Here is a 21,632-nt window from a genome sequence, read left to right on the forward strand (position 1 = left end):
CCCAAAGTAGCCATCACCTCCGCTGGCTCCAAAGACGCAAAGGCCACGTAGAAGCAGATGTTGCTCCTGCCTTGCCCCATCCCACGCTCTCAGCCAGGGTTTACACATCCCAAGCTCCCAGGCAGGGAGGAGTAACCGGGCTCCCCAGGGGCTGCAGAGTCCATCTGGGGTGCGGAGGAGCTGGTGAAGCTGGTGATGCCAGGAGCTCCCCATCATTGGGAAGGGGATGGTGGTCGGCAGCTCCACTTGACCATGAGAAGAAGGATAAGAGCCCATCAGCTTAATTGGCCATCGACATGGCAACATTGAACACTGGGAGGGTGACACCGGAGCAGAGCTCACCGGAGAGTCCCTTGGAGAGATGAATGGGCAAGATCTGGCCAAAACCACCAGGAACGGGCAGGACCAGGCTCCTGCCTCCACCCCAGTGCTCAGACTCAACCATTGCAGCTCCCACCAGCCCCTGGCACTTCCAACCTGGAAACAAAACCACAAAAACCAACATCGTGGCCATCTGCTTTTCTCAGAGGTGGATCTGCCCATCCATCTGACCACGTCCCCGCCACCTCCACCCCAAAAAAAGACTTTGCTCCATAGCCATGCTGCCATCCAACAGCTGAAAGCTGACCACCAGACACTGCTAATTTTTTTAAGAAAGCAAACAAAGGTCCACAAACAGCATTAATTATTTGAGACCATGATTTGCAAGCACAGATCAAGGCCCCGGGCACAAGGAACCGAGCAGAAAGATGGGTCCCTTGGCCCCAAGAGCTGCAGCCCAAGTGCCGTGAGAGGAGAAGGAGCCACCGAAGCCCACCGAGGGGCACGGACCGGGCTCCGGTCAGCACTGAACCCGAACCGAACTCGCTCTAAGCGAGCAGGAGGAACCGGGATGAGATGCCACGGAGCAAAAACGCATTTAACTTCCTTTTCTCCTGCACTGCCTTGAAAACACGGCGGCTCCAACCTGGCACCCAAATAACGTTGCATCAGCCACCACGTTGGCTGCTGGCACCGGGGACCCGGTGCCCAGGCATGGCATGGCTGGAGCACCCCGGGGACCGTGGGGCACCCAGATTTGGGGCGGGGGGCACAAACCAGCTCAAGGCGCCTTGTTCCCGGCGTGACTCGCGGCTGCTGGGACTGGGGGATGCCCAGGGGGGTGGATCCTCACCCTGCATTCCCGCCGGCCAGCCAAGGCGGGTGGGTGCGGATCCGGCCCCGGCTCGTCAGGCGGCCGAAATCCAGCCGGGCAGCTGTCGCTCAGCTGTCGCCGCTCGCTCACAAGACCCACATTCTACACCCAGGCGTGCAAATCCTCGCCTCCCCGCTCCCCGGCACCGGCCGGGCCACCCAAACCACGCCAACCCCACGGCCAGCACCGGCCAGACCCGCCGGGTGACGGCTCCCAATTAGCAGGGAGAGACGGACTCATCCAGCCCCCGTCCTCCAGGAACGGCAGGGAAAATCATTCCGTTTTAAAAGTCGGGGTTTTTTAAACCCACCCAAAGCTTGTGTTTTAGCGGGATTTAGGTGTTGGGGAGTCCTGACCAGTCGAACGCTTCTCTACGGCTGTGCCAAAAGCCCCGTGCCGGAGGGGTGGCGATTTCGGCCAGCCCTGGGGTTTTGCGGGGAGGGGGTGATGCCCACCTGGGGCGTCCCCAGCAAACCAGGGCGGGTGGGGGACGGACCATGCTCAGGAGAGCAACGGGGATGCCCAGCCTCTGCGGGAAATGCCAAAATTTGGCACTTTCCAGAAGCGTGGCTGCATCCCAGGTGTCTGGCAGCCTCCAAACGCCCGCGCCGGAGCATCCCAAAGGGTTTGGTGGCGGGTCCCAGCACGGATTGCAGAGGGACGGCAGGGAAGGTGCTGGGATGCTCCTGCGGCATAGAGGAGACAGACCCCGAGGGCAGGCGAGAGCCTGGGGATCATCATGAGTGCGCGGATAAACACCAGTCACGAATCCTCTTGAAACAAGGAAAAAATTGGGGAAAAAACCCCAAATAAGGCATTTGGTTGTGTTTTTTTTCCTGCACGTTTGCAAAGAGGGCGAGAGAGAACGCGTGGTTTTCAGAAGGGGGGAGTTTGCGGGCAGGAATGAAAATATCTCAGCCCAAATTTTTGGCTCAAGGGTGGGGACGTAAAAATAAAGAAATAAAAATAAAGAAATAAAAACAAAGAAATAAAAATAAAGAAATAAAATAGCTGCCCAAATCAAGTTTTTGCCCAAAAGAGATGCCAGAGGAGGAAGAGGAGGAGGAGGAAAGGGCTTTGCAGCCATCGGGGCTCCCACCGCTGACCTTTGGTTTCGAAAGCAGAAGCCCGGGACAAGCCCTGTGGCCCCAACCCCTGTCCCCAAACGGGGCCGACGGGGTCCCCGAGTCGAGCAGAGGGGACAACCCCCTTCGCCCACCCCCAGCGACGGCTGAAGGGTTGGGTTTAGCCCAAAGAGTGAAATTTATCCTCCGGCCCCATTGCGTTTAAGTCGCCCACGAGCATCGGAGCCAGGGCAGCGCACACGAGCCACATCTTGGGAGAGAAACACCGAAAGCGCTTCGGAGGGATGCCGTCCCCCTTCCTCCACGTTTTGCACCTTAATTTTCACAGAAGTGGACATGAGGATTATCAGCATTATGAATTCTAACCCCAAGTAGGATCTGGGCAGCCCCACAGCAGTAACAGCACAAAAAAGAAAAAAGAAAAACAAACAGACAAACAAACAAAAAAATCAAGTCGGAAAAAAGCTTTTTCTAGGCTGGGCCAAGCCCAGCGCCGGTGCCAGCCCCGCCACATCCATCCCTCGCGCGGGCCGGGCCGGGCCAGGCCGGGTTGGTCTCTAGAGGAAACCAAAATTTTCTGAAAGAGTTCAGAGAGGAGAAGGGGCAGGAGGGAGAGCCCCGGCGCGATGGTGGTACCCGGCTCAGAGCCGCCAGCTCCCCCCACGCCGGGAAAGGCGATGGCACCGAGCAGGAAGGCGTTAAAAATCGCCGGTACCAACCTCGGAGGAACCACAATAAATAACCTCCCCCCCCACCCCCGCCGAGTAAATACGGTCCCCGCTCGCCTTCCTGTTTGCTTTCGCAGATCCGGGCTGGGACGGCCACCTCCGACCCCCAGCTCCGTCCCGGCACCGCGGTGGCCGTGTCACCCTCCAACCCGCGTCCATCCCCGGCATCGTCCCCGCCGCGGGGGACAGCAGGCGCGAGCTTCCCCAACGGGACGGATTTTATCCGGCCAGGCACCAATCCTGCTGCGTTTTCCTCACTCGTCTAGGATTCTTTTTATTGTAAGAGGAGGAAATCCCGGCTCGGCGAGCCAGGTCCCCACCTCCGTGCCTCAGTTTCCCCCTCTCGCCACGCCGCTGATCCTCCCAACATGGGAATGCCCCCCTCCTCCCTCCCTCCCTCCCCACGCAGAGAAAAACCAACGGGTCCTGATTTACGGGCACTTTTGTGCTTTGCCACAAACACAAAGCAGGGAGTGGGGGGGGGGAATAAAAGAGAATTAGAGGCACACTCACATCGAAGATCTGTGTCAGGAGCAAAAAAGGGGGGTTTGGGGCAAACAACCCCCCCACACTCCCCTGCCCCGGCAGAGCAGCGGCGGCCGCGGAGGCTGACAATAGATAAGGGCTCTAAATTCGGCGCTGGGCTCTGTAAGGTGATCGGGGTGGTGGGGGTGTGCCGGGCTGTTTATTTGGCTCCAAACTCCAGCCCCGACACTGCAGCGTCACCCGTGTTTTAAAAAAAAAAAAAAAAAAAAAAAGGAAGGAACGAAAAGAGGGGAGAGAAAAAAAAATTTTTTTTTTTAAAAAAAGCGCACGCGTACATTCAACAATAACAACAAAATAAATAGAAAAAAAAAATCAAGAGAAAAAGAGCCTGGGGGTTGGGGCGGGGGGGGGGGAATAAAAAGGAAACCCAGTTGGGCTGGCAAGGTTTAAAGCGACGCCTGTTTTAAAAAAAGAAGTTGCTAATTTTAACTCTCCAGTGGAAAGAGTGAGAGGTACTTACAGGAGCCGGGGTGGCTGCGTCCTTCTCCAGGGCTGCTGCGCGCTGGCGGCCGGGAGGAAGCGCGCGGGGATGGAACCGCTGTCCCCTGGCCACGGCCACCCCGAGCAGCCGTCACCGTCACCGTCACCGCCGGCCGGCCCCCGAGTCCCCCAAAACCCTCTTCGGGGCGTTCGGTGGCCTCTCAAGGGCAGATGCGGCGGCAGGAGGTGGTGGTTAAGCCTACGGAGGGGGAAGGGAGAGGCCGGAGCCGTTCGCTTGCCAACAGCTGCCGAAAGCAGCCCCCGGGCTCGCTTCTTCCGCCACCCCGAGCCCGGGGACACGCCACCGTGGGGATTGACCCTGGGGAGGACGAGCCCCGCCGCGGGGTCGGCACGGTTAGATGACGTTTCTGACCATCGGCTGTTCCCCCCCCACACCCCCCGGCAAGGAAAAAGGGCTTTGAAGATATTTTCTCCCCCCCGCCCCCCCCCCCCCCAACTTCTCCCCAACCTCAGTGGCAAAATAGCGGATGAGCTCAGAAAACCAAGGCGCAGGCAGGGCGGTGACCACGAAAAGGCCACCCGGCTCGGCGGGGTGTTCAGAGGTGACCTCCAGCAGCACGATCGCCTTTCAGCAGCCGCATGGGGCGGCACAAAACCACGGCTTCACCCGCCCCAGGGTCCCCCCAAGTGGGAAAGGGGCAAGAAGTGGGGGTTTTTGGCCCGTTTTTGCCAGCTCTCCCTGGAAATAAGGAGGGTGGTGATGGTCACAAACAACTCACATACAGAGCATGGGGGGAACCCAGGTGCTGCAAACTCCGGTCTCCACCAGAGAGGAGGCCCCGGAGCTGCTGGGAGGGCTGGAGCCCCTCTGCTGGGAGGACAGGCTGAGAGAGCTGGGGGGGGTCAGCCTGGAGAAGAGAAGGCTCCGCGGAGACCTTGGAGCCCCTTCCAGTCCCTCAAGGGGCTCCGGGAAAGCTGGGGAGGGACTCTGGAGCAGGGAGGGGAGCCACGGGACGTTGGGAATGGGTTGAAACCAAAAGAGGGGAGATTGAGATGAGATGTGGGGAAGAAATTCCTTCTTCCGAGGGCGGTGAGCCCCTGGCGCAGGTTGCCCAGAGAAGCTGTGGCTGCCCCATCCCTGGAGGGGTTCAAGGCCAGGTTGGACGGGGCTTGGAGCCACCTGGGCTGGTGGGAGGTGTCCCTGCCCAGGGCAGGGGCTGGGACAGGATGGTCTTCAAGGTCCCTTCCCACCCAAACCATTCCATGGTTCTGTGATTAAACCTCCAAGAGAAGCTGATGCAAGGCCTCAGACAGCAGAGGAGCAGACCTGGCGACCCAAGGGCTCTTCCCAAGCAGCTGGAAATGAGCCTCGGGCTGCAAAACATCTCACCAAGAGAGAGAAACAGGCTGGCAGAGACCCGGCAGCGTGTGCCTGCGGTGACGGCCACGTGATTTACCAAGCATGGCTGCAGAGAGATGATACGAGCGTCTTCAGGACATGAAAGAGTCGATTCAATTAAGGTCACAGGCCCTAGAAGAGTTTTCTGCAGCAGATGCGGTTGGGCAGAGAGAGGTTTTCCTGGTGCGCCTCAAACGGGGCCGGCCTCAGGAAGACAAAATGCCTATTGATCGCGGGCAGCGATGCTGCACGTCGCAGGACGTGAGGACGCGGCTTCGTCGGGATTCAATCGCCCGATGCTGGTCGTCGCACGCTTCCGAGACAGGGTCGATATTGCTCTTCTAATTGCTCGGCTCCCATCGCTCGCAGAGCAAAGGCGACAAGTTTCAAAGCAGCCCCCAGAGATGCTTTTTCCGAAATCCTCCTCCCAACTTGATGCCCGGCTCCTCGGAGCGAGCAATTATGCAGCTGCAAAAATCGCTCAACTGCTCCTCCCCTGCTCAAATCTCTGTGCCCGCACGGGGCTTTGCGCAAGGACAAAAAAAAAAATAAAAAAAGAATTTTTGTCAACCTGAAAAATAAGGACCCAGTGCAACTGGTCAATATGGAGTCGGTGGGGCTGAGCATCCAGTCTCCAGCAGCGATTTGGGGAGAACATGTTTAATTACAGAGAGATCCTGCCACCGCTTGGCCGGGGAGGTACCTGGTGCCTCAGGACGGCGATGCTCATGGAGGGTCCTGCCCTCCACTCCCACCACCGCGATCCCCCACACCCCGCAGCAGACAGCCCCGTCCTTCCGACGCTCCGTTTCATCATTCACCGTACACGCTGCCACTGGTATTTACTTGTACCCGAAGTGAGCGGAACGGAGCCGGTCCCATCCCAGCAGCCGGCATTCAGCCAAACGGCAGCAGGATGGACCCAACCGAGCCCGCCCGGCCCCGCTCTCCTCCAGCACAAACCGAGCACCACCGAGACACAGTGCGGCCCTTCCACCGCTCCCACCCCGACACGGGCCCGTGGAGCTGCTCTTGGTTTCCATCAGCATAACCAACCGCAGGGTGAATTAGTTGCGGGGGTTCAGCCTGGAGAAGAGAAGGCTCCGCGGAGACCTTGGAGCCCCTTCCAGTCCCTCAAGGGGCTCCGGGAAAGCTGGGGAGGGACTCTGGAGCAGGGAGGGGAGCCACGGGACGTTGGGAATGGGTTGAAACCAAAAGAGGGGAGATTGAGATGAGATGTGGGGAAGAAATTCCTTCTTCCGAGGGCGGTGAGCCTCCCTGGCCCAGGTTGCCCAGAGAAGCTGTGGCTGCCCCATCCCTGGAGGGGTTCAAGGCCAGGTTGGACGGGGCTTGGAGCCACCTGGGCTGGTGGGAGGTGTCCCTGCCCAGGGCAGGGGGTGGCATGAGATGATCTTCAAGGCGGCCTTTAAGCTCCCTTCCCACCCAAACCATTCTATGATTCTATGAAGCCCTTGGTTTTGACCTTGCGGAGGAACCGGCGAACGCTCTCCCCATCTCCCAGCACCAAGCCTCCAAATAAATTACCTGCCTCCTCTCCGGCACTAAAAAGCCATCTCCAGCCAGCAAAACTGCTCGCTAAGCAGCGCCCAGAGTCCCCTCCTTACAGGAGCTGGGGTCAGATTATTTTTAAAATCTTTCCTTTTATTGATTTCAATATCAGGTACAGAAGATACATTACACGAAACCGTAGAGCCCTCATAAAACGGGGCCCGCGGCGTTGTCTCTACCACAACCTCACTGCAGACACGGGAGACGCAAACATTTACTGTAACAGCAATAAACAGGCAAAGAAGGTCGAGAAGGGTGAAAACCCGGGCGCGGGGCCCTCTCCCAATGGCACCTTATCTCTGGGGAACACAAGGGAGAAAATAATAGTGGGTTTGGCCACAAGCCTCGTCTATCCATGGAGAAACCGGAGCAGAGAAACCTTCCTTTGCACCAATGCCCCTCTTTTGCCCCAAAATCAGTGCCGCGGCCGCAGCCAGGACCCGGCAGAGCTGCGCCAGGCGGTGAAGCAAAGGGGATGACGGGTGTTGGAGAACCGTGGTGGCACCCACTGTTGGGTGCCAGGCTGCAGGACCTCGAGCGGGTGCCACCTCCCTGCCCCACACCAGCTTTGGGGACTCTGGTGTCCGGTTCCACTCACCGGGACCCCCTCGCACCACCAGCAAGAGAGGGGTGCGCAGCTGGGCAGGGTGCTCCCTGCCGCCCCCCCGGCACCAGGACCCACTGCTCCTCCTGCCACTGCAGCAGAGCTGTAGGGTCAGATCCCGCACCAATTTGGGAGTCTGAGCCCTTGAGCTACATCCAGATGGGGTGACCTCCATGGGGGTGATCTTCATGGGGACAACCTCTATGGGGACAGCCTCCACGGGGACAAACTCTAATAGGGATGACCTCCATGGAGGTGACTTCCACGAGGACAACCATGGAGGTGATCTCCGTGGGGGTGATCTCCACGGGGACAACCTCTATAGGGATGATCTCCATGGGGGTGACCTCCACAGGTATGAACTCTATAGGGATGACCTCCATGGAGGTGACTTCCACAACCTCTATAGGGATGACCTCCATGGGGATGACCTTCATGGGGACGACCTCCATGGAGGTGATCTCCATGGGGATGAACTCCGTTTGGTTGACCTCCATGGGGCTGATCTCCATGGGGATGACCTCCAAGGGATGACCTCCCTGGGGGTCCCCTCCTCACCCCCAGCCTGGACTCGGGGAGACGCACAGCCCATGGGAAGCGAACTCAAGGGGGAGGGCAGTGAGAGCCCCAGGGTTGGGATTTCCCCCCTACCTGCTACGCAGACTCCTGCATCTTCTGCTCCTGCCAGAGGATGAGCTGTGGCCACCGCTCCTCAATCAAACTGCAAAAAAAAAGCGAGCAGCCATCAGTCTGAGGGGACGGAGGCAAGGCCAGGGCTCCCCGCACACCCCATCCAAGCACAGCCGGCCAGAGGGGACAATGAGGGGCTCCCGGTTGCCCCCACAGCAGCACTGGCTGAGGGGACAGGAGCTGGTGGGGTCCCCTCCTGCACCGCCCTGACCCTGAGCGTCACTGTGAGGGCTGCAAAGGCCGAGTGGGACCGTTCTGGGCTCCTGCAAGGCAACCATGAGCCCGGAGGCTACGAAATGCAGAGAGCATCCTGGTGCCTGGAGGTGGAGCTGGGATACAGGAACCTGAGGGATGGCAAAAGAAAGGCGGGAAAGCGGAGCAAGAGAGACAGGTATAAAGAGATCGGGGGAAAAGATCATAGGGTTGGAAGGGACCTTTAAAGGCCATCTAGTCCAACCCCTGTGCCCTGGGCAGGGACATCTTCCACCAGACCAGGCTGCTCAAAGCCCCAGCCAACCTGGCCTGGAATGTTCCCAGGTATGGAGCATCTCCCACTTCTCCGGACAACCTGGGCCAGGGTCTCCCCACCCTCAGCATAAAACATTTCTTGCTTAGATCTAGTCGAAATTTACCCTCAAGAAACTAAAAAGAGCTCAGGAATGAAAAACAAAAACAACCGTAAACCAAAAATTATCATGAACAAGGGACAAGATGCAGCCCAGCAGCGAGTCGTTCCAGGTTTGAAGAGACCTTGGTGACCTCAGTGAAGACCCTCGCAGGTACCCCATGGGGAAAATCCCCGACCTGCGCGCTCGGATGCCTTCTCCCGGGGAGCGCAGCCCAGAGCCGCCCTCGCCCAGGACAAAACGCCGCAGCCCAGAAGGAAACGCGGCTGCTGAATTCATCTCGCTCGCCCCTCAAAGATGGGAGGCGACCCAGGCGGCAAACCTCTGCCGTTTCAGCCAGCCTTGGGCTCGTCACTCATCTACAGGTGGCTGTCACCATCCGGCATGTGACGGCGCCTGCCCCGCTGAACAAAAGGGAAACTGAGGCACAGGGGCCAGCGCCCGGCTCTCCGAATGCACCACGAGCTCCTGTTCCCGAAGCCGAGCTGCAGCCTCACCCCCGGCGCCTGCAGCAGAGCGAGGAATTGTGCTCGGCTTTCCGGCGTCCTCGTCCTCCGCCTCAACCACAAAACCAGCCTTCCTCCCCCCCGGCTGCCTCCCCTCCCACGGCCAACTCATTTCCTGACATTACAAAATTCAGGCTGAACAAAACTGGAGCGAGGAGCGCGTGGCTCCGGCCGGGGCTGCACCTTCCCTGAGGAGCCACGCAAAGGGGACGCCCCCCAAAAAAACGGGGTACAAGCAGCTTTCCAGCCTCCCCCCAGGGCACCAAACCTCGCGCCACGCGAGCTGGGGTCCTGCGGACGGACCGGCCGCAGGGATTCCCAGCATGGGGACAGACGGACGCACCTGGCTCTGTCACCTCCACGATGGGAGAGCAGCGGGGAGAAGGATCCAGCTACTGCCCTGCTTGCACCCCTTAATGCCCAGACCAACCTGTTGCCCCCCCCCGCCAAGGACCACCCCTTTATTCCCCTTAATAAAAAAGACCATCCCACGTGGGGACAAGGACACCGTGCAAGTGCCACCCTCCCAGCCGGGACAAAGGACGGCACTACCTGCACTTCCACTTTCTGCCTTATTTCAGCCGCCAACTCGGGGGTCAGAGGCTGCTTCTCTGCAAACGAGCCCCCCCCCGCACCGCACCGGGACCCCACGGGCTGTCCTTAGTGCAAACCCTGCTGTTCCCACAGGGACCGGTGCCGGCTCCGAGGGGTGGAGATGTCAGCACGAGCGGGACCACTGCACCCCTGCCACGGTGTTTAACGCAAAGGGTCTCTCGACACCACCCCCCCGGCGCGGGGTAGGAGCAGCCCTTGCTGGTCTCTGCACGGCAGCGCCTTGCGGAGCTGCTGGCAGAGCGCCACGCACCCTGCCACCGCCCTGGCGTGGGGCCCGGGGACCACGGTGGGCTGGGTGGAGGATGTGTGAAGATGTGGCTCAGGTCTGTGCCCGGGGCTGGCTCTGCTCCGGGCGACCGAATCCCCGCCTGCCTCAGGGGGACGTGGGGCCACCGTCACCATCCCATTGGGATGCAACGGGGGGACACAGCGGCCAAGGAAGACCTCACGGAGTTGTCCCCCCCGCCTCGGTGGGGGATGCCGGTAGACAAGCCAGGAGCATCCCCGTGGGATGCAGGATCTCTGCTCACATCCCACCTGAACCCGGAGCCACGTGCCCGCGGTGCCAGTCTGCACGCCACCATCACGGGACAGCCGGTAGAGCCACGCCAGGCACCGACAGCAAAAATATCCATATATATACTGGTTATTCAGAGTAGCCTACATCCCCGGCTCCCAGATGCTCTCCATCACCCCCAGCTGCTACGACGATGACGGCGGGACACCACCATGCAGCCCTCGGCCTCAGCCCCAGATCGTGAAGACTCACGGCAATGCCGAGTTTTGCCATGCTTTGCCGAGACACTCCAGCAGCCACGGCGAGGTGGGAAACCTGGGCAGGGGGGCAGGATGGCTCTCAGGGTATTTAGCCCGGATTCTGGGGGATTTCGAGGGATCACAGTCTGACCCACTGCAGCACGGTGAGACCAGGACGGTGCCACCAGCACCCCCAAGGGACCCTGTGCAGCCCCCAGTTCTCACCGCCATGGCACCACCTGCCTTCAAAGCTTTTTTTTTTCTTTTAGAGAGAAATGCTGCCCAGGAAAAGGGAAAAGTATCATGTTTTCAAAACGCTCTGTTATTTTAAAAGCGGAGCAGGGGGGGAATCACCACATAGGGGAGGGATGGAGGCAGCAAAGGCAAGTGAATTCCCCTTTCTAAATGAAAAAAAGGAGGGGAGGAAAAGGGGGGGAAAGAGAAGACAATCTTTTTGTCCAGTTTTCGGACAGAAATGCTGAGCAGACGCTAAAATCGTTCCTGTTTGAAGCTTCGGTTTCGCCCAGCGACAAACCAAAACGCCTCGGGGTGGGATCTGCCCCCGAGAGCAGCAGAAAAACCCTGACGCCGGGGCGGGGGGGGGGCCGGGGGGGGACACACACAGAATCTCCTGGGATGCCCCGTTTTTTAACTGCTGTGGTCGGGCTGGTGGAGCTGCTCCAACCTGCCCGGAAAGATCCCGGAGGATGTGCTGGGATGGCTCCCGGTGACTATCCTGGATATGGGCTCAGCTGGTGCTTGGCGGCCCCTGTGCCACAGCAGCCTTTGCTAATATCCCCAAATATATATATATTCCCATATATATTTTTTTCCCATATATTTTTTTCCCCACATATATTTTTTTCCCCATATATTTTTTCCCCATATGTATTTTTTTCCCATATATTTTTTCCCCATATATCTTTTTCCCATACACACACATATTTTTCCCCCCATATACAGGTTTTTTCCAATTATATATATATTTTTTTTTCTTCCCATATATATATATATAAAACCCCTCAAATATACATACCCTCGTCTAGATATTCCCCAAATATATACAACCCCATATATATATATGGGGTTGTATATATGTGTATATATATATCTATACACCCTGCTGACTACATCATACATAGACGTAATACCCCCAAATAAATAATCCCCCTGAGCCGGCGGAGGAAGGGTCTCAACCAAACCCCATCCTGGCCGCGCGCAGAAGGCTGGAAGACGCCAAATCACTCAACCGAGCTCCCGGCCCCGTTATTAGATCAATCACCAGCTAATTAAGCCGCCGGCGTGAGCTAGGCGAAGGGAAGCCTGGCCGCTGCCGGCTGGATTCGGGGTGCCGGTGACCCCAGGGCGTCCCGCAGATGCCATGGGGACATTGGAACAGCCGGGGGGAAAGTCGAGGGGAGCAGGGGAGAGGGAGGAGGGGAAAATCATCCGCTCTGGGGCTCCTCTGGGCTGAAGCGGAGCCAAAGGGGCCAAGAGGGAGGCGCAGATTGCGGAGGGGAAGAGCGGCCGACCGCAATCTCTCCTTCCCCTTTTTTTCACGTTTCCTCTAGCAACGGGCTCGGGGCCGCAAACATTTGGATGCCAAACCCAAACTTCCCCCCGCCGGGCTCCCAACCCCACTCACCGGGTGTACGTGGACACCCCCCCCCCCCAAACTGGGATGACCCCCAGACCCCACTTCCCGGGGCTCTGCCACGTCAGTCTCGGGGGGTCCTGGCAACCAGCATTAGCCAAAATTAGCGGCATTAGCCACAAGGAACCGCGGCTACCAACCGCCCATCGTGCCAGATCCTGCACCCATGTCCCACCACCGGCACAGTGACAAAGGGAGCCAGGAGGGAGAAATCCACCTCCAGCGGCAGGAGATGTTCGGCTGCCCGGCATGACGGCACAGGGACGAGCGATGGCACAAGAGCGATGGCACAAGCCAGCCGTGCTGAGGACACATCCACCCCGTGCACAAGGTGCCACCATCACCGCTGCTCCTCCAACACTTGCACGGGGATGGCTTGAAGGTGCCCCCAGCCCCAGGCAGGGTGGGAATTGCCATGGGGGGCTCGCTTCCCCGCTCCTCCAGGGCACCTTGTCCCCACGGAGGGTCCCAGCACCCTGCCCAAATCCGGCCCCTGGCCGGGTGTCGGGTGGCCGCCCTCCATCCCTGCCGAGCCGTGCTCCAGGAAAGGTCAGGGCAGCCAAGCGCGGGGCACAGCCGTCACCGCAGGTGTTGCGACAGCGGCCACCGGCCCTGCCGGGACATGGGGGACATGGAGGGGGTGACAGGAGGTGGGGGGGGACACACACACGGTGCGCGTGTGCGACCGTTGGAGCCACCGAGTTTCGGTCTCGCCGGCTGAGTTCCCCCTTGGGCAGCGGAGATGCAGAAGTGAAACCTCCAGCTGTATGGACGCGGGGGCGGCCGGGAGGCGCAGGAGGGACGGGGACCGGCACGGGTTTCGGAGCAAAGCCACGCACCGTGCCACGCCGGTGACCAAGGGACGGCGGGGGGACCGGGGGAAGCGTGGGAGGAGGGACGGGCGCGGGGGTCTCCGCTGCAGCACCCACCCTGCTTCTGCCCTCTCTGCGCAGCTGGGCCACCTGTCCCCTTGTGCCCAGCACATCTGGCAGGAGCAGAAATACCCCTCGGCACACAGGTGTCCACATCTGGGCAGGCTCCAGTTTGCGTGTCCCCAATCCAAGAGCTCGTCCCAGGGCTGGCAGCGCCGCAGGATGTCCCCGCGCATCAGCCGAGCGCCGGGGGATCCTACTGCCTCCCAGCACCGTGGGGAAACTGAGGCACGGAGAGGGGAAGCAAAGAGCAGAGCTGGGAACACAAACGCCCCCCAGGCCAAAGCCCGATTACCTGCCCTGAGCAAGCCCCTCACCTCCCTCCCTGTCCCATCCCGCTCACCCACCAGCACCAGGAGGACCCTGAGCCTAAACCAACGCCAAAACACCCGAGGACATCACGGGGGCTCCCAGGGATGCCAAGATGTGGGTGCTGCCCCAAGCACCCAGCTCTTGCCCTGTCCCCGGTGATGGAGGCCATGCTACGGGCCACATTGCCACCTGCTGGCACTGGTCCTGGGGCCCGATGGCACCAGTTAGCCCAGTATGGCTACGGGTACAACCGGCCCCTGCCACGTTTGACACGAGCAGCCGCTGCTTGCTTTCCTTCGCTAATTTTATGCGATTTCGTGGCAGCCCAGGACAGCGCATGCGCAAACCCATCGTGGAGGTGCCAAGAGGGGGCGTGGGTGCCCCCACCCTTCTTGTGTCCCCTGGCACCCACCGGGGCATCGCACAAAAGGCCCCGGTACTGCTCCAGGGATACAGGAGGCTTTCCAGCAGCAGTAACAGCTACTCTGGATTTGCAATTCCAGCTCCTCCTGGCATTTGCAAGGCAGAGGTAAAGCAGAGAAAGCACCAACAGCCGTTTTGCCCCCCCAAATCCTCCTGACAACCCCACCCCAAACACACACCTGTCCTGCCTCTCCCCAGACGCCACGGATCCCATTCTGGCTCTCCTTTCTGCAGCACGGCGGGGACGAATCCTCTGCCACCACTTTGCAGCTGCTTCGCATCCCGGCGCAACCCCCGGCGAGGCACAGCGGGGGTCGGGGGGGACACACCAACCCTGCCATTTCTCACCCACGCTCCACAGCCACTGACCGACACAGATGACAAGGAAGAAAATCAACCCCGAGTTCGGTTCCTCGCCTCCCGCCAACGGCCCTGGCCAGGGCGGCGGGTGCCCGGAGCAGGCGGGTGATGCCGGAAGGGATTCCATCGTCAGCCCCATCCCGGCGCGCTGGGCACAGCTCCCTGCACGCATGGGTGCGCTTGGGCACGTATCCGCATGGGTCCGTGGCCCACAATGCTGGGCTTGCATGTTTATGGCAACGACATGGACCCACGCTAAGGGCTCACAGAGCTGCCATGCGTGTGCCTGGCATGGCAACGCACGCAGGGTGCCACCGAGCCGGTGCCATCTCCCATCACCCCCTATTTGGCAACAATTCCCACCTTGGGAAGACCCCCAGGGGAGTTTGCCCAGGGTGATGAAGCACTTGCCGACTCCCCGAGTGCCCCAGTGCCTGCTGGCGTCGAGGCCGGCCACCGGCACAGCCCGGCGGGCCCAAACTCCAGGGCCATCGGGTGAGGTGTGGTGAGCCGGGGCTGTACGCCGGAATGGGAGAAAAATCGCCATAATTAAGAGTAAAACCCAGGCCCCTCACCGCCCCGTCGCCTGAGTCAGCACCCGCCGGCCGCGGGGACGTTTGGCATGGCCGCGGCCTCCCGGGGTGGCCGCCCGGCCTCTCCCCATGGAAACCAAACAAACACCTTCGCCTGAGTCCAAACCCTCCGTCTGCTCGCGGTGGCAGGTCCCAAGTCCCCTCCCGGCTGCCATGAGGTGACGCCTTCGGCTGGCAGAGGGGCTGCCCCCCCCCAAAAAAAAAAAACCTCGACCGGGAAGGGGGGGACCAGGAAAAACTGCGCGTGTCCCCCGCTGCTGTCCCCAACCCTGGGGAAGGGTGACAGCCACCGCGCCGGAAAATCCCACCTCCTTTGCTGGAAGCCGAGACCTTATTTTAAACCTTCTTCTGAGGGCGATTTGCGAAGAAGAAAGAAAAAGGCCTTCCTTGTGCTGAGGGGGAGGCCTGGGCCCCGCGGTCGGGCACGGGCCGCTGGGGAGATTTGCGTTTAATTCCGGGTTGTGCTACGGACCCTCCTGTGTGTCCCGAGCTCGGCCAGGGCTGCTGCGGCCCCCCCCAGGCACCGGCACCTTCCCACACCCCCCTCGCCTCGCCCCCTCCCCAGCACCCACCATCGCCCCCACACTAAATCCCCCCGTGGGGCCCGGCCCAGCAGGAGCGAGGGCCGCTCAGCCCCGAGAAGGAAAAAAGGGGGTTTTGCCTCCCCAACCCTCGTGCAAAACCCACAAGTCCTCATGCAAACCCCCCCCAAAACCCTCGTGCAACCCCCCCAAACTCTCGTGCGACCCCCCCCCAAACCCTGGCGCAAAACCCTTGGGAAAAGCGGGAGCCGCATCCCAGCTGCTCAGGAGCTGCTCAGCGCCGAGAAGGAAAAAAGGGGGTTTTGTCCCCCCAACCCTCGTGCAAAACCCACAAGTCCTCGTGCAACCCCCCCCTAAAACCCTCGTGCAAACCCCCCCCAAACCCTGGTGCGAACCCCCCCCAAACCCTGGTGCAAAACCCTGGGGAAAAGCGGGAGCCACGTCCCGACGGAGCAAGCCTCTGCCACCCTCCCAAAACCCCAGAGGGGGGAAAAAAAACCCTAAACTGGAGAATAAAATCAGCCCTGGGAGAAATAAATGAATACATAATAACAAATATGTAGTAAAATCAGCCCTGAGAAGAATAAATAAGTAAATAATATATAATAATCAATAGATAATAATCAATATGCCAAAAAATCAGCCCTGAGAATAATAAATGAATATATAATAAGAATTATATAGTAAAATCAGCCCTGAGAATAATAAACAAACATATAATAGCAAATATATAATAATAAAATAATCAATATACCAAAAAATCAGCCCCGAGAATAATAAATGAATATGTAATAATACATACATAATAATAAATATCTATAATAAAATCAGCCCTGAGAATAAAGTCCACCAAATCTACAGGTTCAGGCCCCCAGACCCCTTGCACCCCCAGCGAATCTCCGCGGGGAGGGCGCCTACTCCCCAAACTTCGAATACGCGTTTTTAGAGATCCTTTTTTTTTTTTTTTAATTTAAAAAAAAAAAAAAAAAGAAAAAGAAAGATTAAAATATTTCTCTCCAGCGAGGTGCAGAGAAACGCTTGCACATTCGGTGCCGTCGTCAGCAACTCCTACACCACCCCCCACGTACGGCGCTGCGAGGGGAAAGCAGAAGGGGGATTTTATAGGCACCTACGGAGACAAAAAACAAAAAAAACCCAGAAATCTCTGTGTAATTTGGGTAACCGCTCCACCAAGCGGCACCAACCCATAGGAAACTGCCCTGCCACTCCCCGACCGACCCGTGGCCGGTGCGAGCATCACCTCCCTCTGATGGCTCAGCCCCGATAAACCCTTGGAAAAAAAAATCCCAATTACCAACCCCAGAATGAACACGCCGGCACCGGGGGAAATGCCAAAAAAAAAAAAAAGAGAGAAAAAGAGGGGATTTTAAGTCTTGCAACGGCCACAAAAACTCTTGGTGCTGCAAAAGGGCTTTTTCCCCCTTAAACCCCCAGCCCCGCTGTCCTGTCACGTCCAGCGAAAATCGCAGCGTTCGGATGCGAAAGGGAGGGGAGAGAAGCCGGTCTCTGGCCCCGGAGCCAATTAAAACAAATGGAAAGTGTTTTGCTTTTTAATCTCCCTCATTATTTTTTTTTTTTTTTTTAGCTAATCCCCTCGTTGGAAAGGGAAGATGGGCTCGGCGGCGGCACGCTGCACATGTGGAGCCCTGGCCAGGAGGGCAACCGGAGCCCTTGCTCTCTCCATCCCAGTCCTTTTTGGTCGTATTTATCCCGATTTTTTCTCTGAATTGCTGTACAGCGCTGGAGAAACAATAGCAGAGCTTTGGGAAACTTTTCAACGGGGGATTTTGACGTATGTCTTGCTCTCCTTTACGAAGAGGGGAGTTTTCTCTTTTAAAAATACTCTTTTCGCTTTGAGGTTTTTTCCCCCACTTTGCACGGGAGGGTTCAGAGGGAGGAAAACCCTCCCCAGCCCCAGCAGACCCCTCTGCTTTGCCCCCTTTTGGGAGAAAATCGGGGTCCTCTTCCCCACCTGGCTGAAGATCATGGAATCGCTGAGGTTGGAAAAGCCCTTTGAGACCACCGAGATGCTGAAAAAGGGAGCCCCGCTCCTGGGAAATTCATAAAAAGGGCACGTTTTTGAAGTGGAAAGGACCGCAAAACACCCGGGAACGGGGTTTGGTTCCTTCTCCAGCCTTGGCAGGACCCTGGATGGGACGGAGAAGGGGAAAACAAGACCCGGGAGAAGCCGGGGGGGGGTCTCCTCGCCCCCGCCGCCATCCAGCACAGCGGGGCAGGATGGGTTTGAACCTCTTCACCCATTTTTACCGTTCCCTCGAGGAAGGGGAGAGCCGGAGCGGGGAGGAGGCGGCCGTCGGATGCCGTGCCCAGAGCCCATAAATTACAGCGGGGAAAAGAGTCGCATTTGCCCTATTTCTTATCTGCTTGGAAACTGCACCGCTTTCCCAGCTGCAGCGGCGAGCTCCGTTCCCAAGAATTTCAGCAAAGCCATGACCTCTTTCCAGGATCGTGCAGTATATGGTGGCGGGGAGCCAGGGCTAATTATAGGCACAGGAAAAAGGGGAGAGAAACGCTTGGAAAAGCTCTACCTTCCCCGCAGCACGGCCCCGGCCGGCAGCACCCCCAAAGGCAAGGTGAAAGCGAAGCCGGCGCTTCCCAGACATCGCTATTCCCCTTTTTCTGGAAGGATAAAAACGAGCATCCATCACGGCTCATTCCCCCATTCCTCTGTGCTCCAGCGCGGAGGGGAAGCCCCACGGAGGGAAGCAGGACCCGGCACAAGCGCCGCGCCGGCTGCAGAAATAAATGTGAGAAGCAAAGTCATAGAATCACAGGCATTTAAGTCGCTCAGTCCTATGTTGGGAATCTCAGTGTTCCATGCGGAGACTCCGTCTCCCACCCCCCAGCGATGCCACCGGCCCCTCACTGTGCCCCATCGGCTGACGAAACACTCGCCCCACAGAGACGCTCCGCAGCCTGAAGGCAAATAAACGGGCATTAAACTTGGAACCGCCAGCAAAGCCTGCGGAGCAAAGCACGAGCAATTACGGAGCCCGGTTCATTCTCGCAATGCCGGAGGAGTCACCTCCCCTCTCCCGACCCCTCTGGCTCTGGGACGTAGGAGCGGGCGAGGAGACGTCCACGTCCTGCGAGACCTTCCAGCCAGGAGGAGGGAAGCACTAAAACAGGCAGCAATTTTTTTACCCACCACCCTCCTCTTCAGAGCCACGTTTCTACACCACAACGAAAACCAGGGAAGATAAAAATCCCACGTTGTTATTTCTTTTTGAGGCGGGGGGGGTGGGAAATAAGCTGAGGTACCCTCTCTGTTGCCGCAATGGTTTTCATTTTCCACCAAATAAAACCGAGCCTCAGCTCCGGCTGCTCGCTTGTCCCCCCGCGCGCTCGCTTCCTCGTTTGCCGGCGCATGTGGGAGCGTGGGGGTGTGCGGTTTTTGGTTTGCTTTTTGCAATCGCTCCGCGGACCGGCGCCTGATGCCGAGCGGCTCGCGGAGGGCCCCCGCGCCGCGGCCCAGCGGCACGCACTCGCCACCCCCCGCGGCTTCCGAAAAAGGGGGTGCAGAGCTCTTCCCGTCACCCCGAGAAGGATGGGATGATGGGGAGGATGCCCAAGCGAAGGGGAGCAGCTCCAGCCTCCCAGCGGGAAACCGGCCGCTCGCTAAGGGAAGGAATCCGCGGCGGCACGCCGGCTCCGGCCGATGCCCTTTTTAAGGCTCCCGTGGCAGCGGGAAGGGGTTTAAGCGTGCACCGAGCTCACCCCCCTCCATCCGGGGTCGCCTCCCGCGAGCTCACCCAATAACCCCGGCTAAAACCTTGCCCTTGGCAACCGGGACGCTCAAAAAAGCTCCTAAGGAGGACCCAACCTCAGCAAAACCAGCTCTACTTCACATTACACACACCCCCGTCCCCAGCACCGACACCCCAGAAGCCAAACAGCAACGACGTCCCCCGCAGTCCACACCAAAGACACCGGGATGGCGGAGTTGTGTTGGGTTTTTTTTTGCACTCACTCGTATTTTTCCCGCAACCACCGACACCAGAAACTTTCTCCCTCTGATAAAAGGGCAACGCCGCTCTCGCCCCGTCGCGGGACTCCGGGAGCTGGGGATTTACTAACCCAGCCCCAAAAGTGGGAATGTCCCAGGAGAGATGAACCAGGCAAGCGGGGATGGCGCTGAAGCTGCAGGAGGTGGTGGGAGCGGGAGGGAGCCGCAGGCACCCATCCCACCCCAGCCGGGCACCCATCCCACGCCAGCCGGGCACCCGGCACGTCCCGGCGCAGCACGTGGCGCCGGCGGGGACGCTGCAGCCCCGGCTCTGCGGGCGACGCCGCCACGCGCGGCTCTAAGCCCTAACGGGATAACAAGCTCACAATGAGATCCTAATGAAGGATTAGCGAAATACAGTTTAAAGAGATTAAGGCTGGGTGCAGCACTGAAACTTTTTTATTTATTTAATTTTTTTTTTTTTATTGTTTTCCCCTCTCGAGGGCCCGGCAGAGGCGAGACCCCGGATTTCAACATTCGCCGCCGGCTCCGGCGATTCGGGCTGGTTTTTCCGACGCAGCCGTGCAAAGAGGGGCCGGGGCTGCAAAAAAAACAAAAAAGGATGGAGGAACACCAGGGACAAAAAAAAAAAAAAAAAAAAAAAAAAAAAGAAAATAAAATTGCTCGTGGCGCCTGAAAGCCCTGCCCCAGGCGCTTTAAAAGCGAGCCAGAGGCTTCCTTCATCTCTCCCCTCCCACACCAGTCCCTTCCCATCTGCATCCCAGCTGCGCCCGAGCGATGCTCTCGGTCCCGTTCATAATGACTGTTGATGTTATCCGGCCGAGCCGGAGCTTTCCAAGGAGCCCCAGGGAAGCAGGTACTCAACTCTCATTCACGGAAAGTTATTAATATTAATTTCTTGGCTCTACACAAACAGAGCGAGAAGTCAGCCCCGGCCTCGGAGAGCTCGGCGCGACTGCCAGCCCCACACGCGCTCCGAAAGGTCAGGAGTCTGGTTCCCCCCCCAAAAATCAAACGCTGATGGTTTAAAATAGAAAGCAACACATCTGGGGTTGCTTTTGCGGGGGGGGGGAGCTTTTTTTTTTGGGTCACTCGGATTTTTCCCGCAACCACCGACACCAGAAACTTTTCCCTTCCCAGAAAGGGCAACGGCGCGTCTCATCCCATCACGGGACTCCAGGAGCCGGGGATTCGCTAAAGCAGCGCCAAGAGCAGGGAACGCCCCGGGGGCGATGGGGCAAGAGGGGCTGGCGCTGAGCGGGGCAGGGATGGGCTCGGTCATCCTGAATTTCAGCCGAACCGGCCAAAAACGGGCGACGAAAGGGAGGTGGGGAGGGGATCTGAGAAACATCCCTGTCGAGAGACTCCAAAACAAATCAAATGAAGATGTCTGGAGCGGATCCAGATGTTTACTGGTGACGCAGATGGAGGTATAAATAATTATCCGGTAGGAATTTTGTTCACAGGCAGCTCCCCCTTATCTAATCAGATCTCCGCGCGACGCAGCCCCGGCCTCCCACCCCCACCTCTGCTTAAAAAGTCTTGAGAAAACCAGATGAAAAAAAAAAAAAACAACAAAAAAAACTCGCTAGGAGCACCAATGTAATCCCATTAATCACTGGACATTGGGCCCAGGGCTGCCAGGACTCAGCCCTCACCCACGCACGGCTCTAGGAGGGGGGATTTTTCCTGGGGGTGGGTGCGGAGCCGGACTCTCACACCCTGTCCTGAGCGTGGTGGCATCTGGGGGGACAGGAGCCGGCTGCGGCATCGGCTGGTGGCTCTCGCCCGGAAAAAAACCCATCTGCTTCAAATACCGCCCCCGGCGAACAAAACACCTCCCTTGTCCGGCTGCGCGTTACCGACCGGCGGCTTCAGAGCCCGGACACTGCAATTACCTAAAAATAAATGGACCACAAACCCCGAGACGCCGAAGGGCAGAGGGGGACGAAGGCGGCAGCCTCGGCAGCGCCCAGCCTGGCAAAGCGGAGGGACCGCAGCCACCGGCGCCGGTGGCGGCATCACCGGGAAGCTCAAGTTTGCGTGC

The 21,632-nt window shown here is 58.7% G+C and overlaps 1 protein-coding gene across 15 annotated transcripts in view; it reads right to left on the reverse strand.

Moving 5' to 3' along the window:
* The window catches only part of MEF2D (myocyte enhancer factor 2D), a 107,395-nt gene that overhangs the window by 51,983 nt on the left and 33,780 nt on the right, over nucleotides 1–21,632 (reverse strand). For 11 of the 15 annotated variants that reach the window (XM_074566258.1, XM_074566270.1, XM_074566267.1 and 8 more), the window contains exon 2: nucleotides 8,219–8,288. The exons of 1 other annotated variant lie outside the window; for it this stretch is intronic. The gene's annotated coding sequence lies outside the window, so the exon portion shown is untranslated. Of the gene's footprint in view, nucleotides 1–3,065; nucleotides 3,219–3,521; nucleotides 3,892–4,014; nucleotides 4,342–8,218; nucleotides 8,289–21,632 lie in introns of those variants that run through there. 3 more of the 15 variants (XM_074566262.1, XM_074566261.1, XM_074566263.1) reach the window with 3 other exon arrangements.

The sequence above is a fragment of the Larus michahellis genome, chromosome 24 (assembly GCF_964199755.1).
Source record: "Larus michahellis chromosome 24, bLarMic1.1, whole genome shotgun sequence".
In the NCBI taxonomy this organism is placed as follows: domain Eukaryota; kingdom Metazoa; phylum Chordata; class Aves; order Charadriiformes; family Laridae; genus Larus; species Larus michahellis.